Source organism: Drosophila miranda, chromosome XL, assembly GCF_003369915.1.
Source record: "Drosophila miranda strain MSH22 chromosome XL, D.miranda_PacBio2.1, whole genome shotgun sequence".
Lineage (NCBI taxonomy): Eukaryota > Metazoa > Arthropoda > Insecta > Diptera > Drosophilidae > Drosophila > Drosophila miranda.
The window spans coordinates 2,849,777-2,852,875 of NC_046673.1; positions in this window are offsets into that span (position 1 = coordinate 2,849,777).

The following is a 3,099-nucleotide window of genomic DNA, read 5'->3' on the forward strand; positions in this document are numbered from 1 at the left end:
GTGACCATTTTTCTCAGCAACACTCATGCCAAGGAATTGATGAATAAGGCCTTTATCGACAATCTGAAATGCATTAGAAATTACACATTTAATTTCCCCTAACTCAACAAGATCTGAACTGCAGATCATTAGGTCATCAACATATACGGTTATTATGTTGACGTGTGTGCCATTATGACGAGTATATAAGCTCGGCTCACTTGCACATGCTGCGAAACCATTTGGCCGTAGAGTCCTGTCCAGTTTGATGTTCCACATTCGATCAGATTGTTTAAGTCTATACAAAAATTTCTTTAATCTCAAAACCTGACCATCCTGCTGCTCGAACTTCTTAGGCTGCTTCATGTAGATCTCTTCAGTCAAGTCTCCGTTGAGGTACGCTGTTGATACGTCCAACTGGTGGACATGAAGTTCAAGCTCAGCTGCTATTGCCAAAACCATTCGGATTCTAGCATATCTGACGACAGGAGAAAACTTTTCGTCGTAGCTAACGCCGTACATTTGTCCGCATCGTTTGGCAACAAGTCTAGCCTTGTAACGTTCCATTCTTTCATTTGCATCGTACTTGATTGCGTACATCCAGCGACATCCTTGCTTTTTGTTCAGACGGAAATTGCGCTCGCTCCCATGTCTTATTTCTCATCAGCGCGTTGTACAACTCTTGCATAGCTGTCCACCATTCACTGTTGTTATCACCCGCCATGGCTTCTTCCACGGTCTCTGGTACATTGTTTTCACAGTTTAACATATTTACATAGTTATGCTGTTTTCTCGGTCTTCCTCTCAGTCCAGTTCTTATCAGTTTTGGTCTGCCTCTGCCTTTGCGTGTTTCGTCAATTGTATGATCATCATCGCTTTCTACGCACACAGCGTCTGCTTTTTCGTTGTATTCGGCATTTTTTCAGTTTTTTCATTGTTTTTTCTCTTTGCTTAGAACTTGGGAATCTGCAATATTGGGCTCAATAAAACGCACATCTTTGCTTACAATTATTTTCTTGTTTACAATGTCATGCAAACGATAGGCTTTGCTTGTATCAGAATATCCGACCATTATCAATTCTTTACCTTTTGGGCGGAATTTCTTGCGCTCAGTTTTATTTAGTGCAATTGGAATACCCGAATGTCTGCAGATTACTCACCATTGGTTTTTGACCATACCAGACCTCATAAGGTGTCATATTTACCACTGCTTTCGTTGGAGATCGACCTGTTGGGGATTAATTTCTTAAGTATGCTGCTGTATGAACTGCTTCTGCCCAAAATTTTTCATCCAATTCAGCATTCAAAATCATGCTGCGAGCCATTTCTACGAGCCATTTCTGCTGCGGTGTGTGTGGTACAGACAGCTGCCTGATGATACCATTTGCATCCAAATATTGATCGAATTCGCGGTTGATGTATTCTGTGCCGTTATCAGATCGGGGAATTTTAATTGTTCTTCCCGTTTGGCACTCAGCCATTTGTTTATACGATTTGAAGATATCAAGCACCTCGGATTTGTTACCATTGTAACAAAATATCGGCTGGCGAAAATCCTCTAGCTGAACCCTCCACGAGGGTGCCGGCTGGGCAATGGACACTGCATTACCCCGGACAAGGGTAATGCACTGTCGCTTGCTCTGTCCGGGGTAATGCAGTGTCTAGCTAAGGGTATGGTCTGGCGTCTTCCCGATTCAAAGTCGGGGGAACCGAACCAGGGCCATGGCTAGAGGTGCCTGGCGGTCAGGCCTAAAACGCTAGGGGGTGGTCCCCCCGAAAAATATTAACCAGTATGGACCCTCGGGCCAACTATGGAGTCGAAGAAGGAGCAAGCACGGGTTGGGATGTCAACCCAAACGTCGGTGGAAAGCGTGACTGCTACCACCGGCGGGGACGGGGAGGAGCAGTCCTCTCTGCGTGTCGCCAGCGGTCACACCTCAGACTTGGCGGGAGCAGGCCAGGTCAGTTGTATAGCTACTGCCACAACGACAACTCACTCCGCAGCCTGCAAATTGAGCCGCACAGATGCCGTAGTCGATACAGACACGGATCTGGAGAGCGTGCTCTCATTAAGCAGGACGGAGGAAGAGAGCCTTCTCCGCTCGCCGAACCCAGGCATCAGCTCCCTGCGTAGGGAAGGGCCGAAGCGTTCCAAAGAGGGGATGAAGGCCAAAGCACAATACAAAGCGGCCCTCAACATCAAAAGCCGGCTGCAAGGAAAGGCTTACATCTCCCAGGAGGAGAAAGTCAAGCTAGCCTGGGCCGAGCAGAGGGTAGAGGAGGGTCGGCTACATTATGCTCAGATGCCACAGATGAGGGCGTCGAACGGCGAATATGCCAATAAGGTGGAGGAGATGATGGCCACCAAGAGGCAACGCTCCACTGAGAGTGCCATTAAGGACACTCCAGCGAGCAAGCGGCAACGCGGGCCCAAGAGTGCAGCCCCTCCACCGAAAGCGGCCAAGAAGCCAACGAAGCCGAAAGCGAAGGTCAGCGATGTGACCAAACGACATCTGATCGTGGCACTCATCGACCGCAGCGAGGAAAACGGCAAGATGTCAGCGGCACAGTGGAAGCTGGTGCACGCGCGTCTCGTCGACGCACTTTTTGCACAGATGGAGGAAGACCCCGCGGCCCCAATGCCCACGTTCGATGGTGCTGGGTGGCTAAATGGGGCTAAGATCCTGAAGTGCAATGATGATCCAACCCTAAGGTGGCTGACGCGTACGGTCTGCCAACTGGAGGCGATGTGGGAGGGGGCCAAGCTGGAGGTTGTGGACCGGGAGCTTATCCCGTCCAAGCCTAAGGCGAAGGTACTCTTCCCCATCACAATCCAGGGGGACCGAGCGCTAAAGCTCCTTCAGCGGCAAAACGCGGACGTGCTAACGGCCGATTGGAGGATCCTACACATTGGTAGCCCACTACCCAACGAGGGGGGCCAATGTGTGATCCTCCAAATAAACAAGGAAGCAGAGGATCTGCTATACCCCAAGTTCGGGAAGATGGTGTGGGGCATGGGTAGCGTCTACCTGCGCCTCAAAAAGCGCCACCCTGAGAAGGACGCGCATACCCTGCAGGAAGGCGAGGTGGAAAAGGACTTAGGTCTCGAGTCCATCGTGG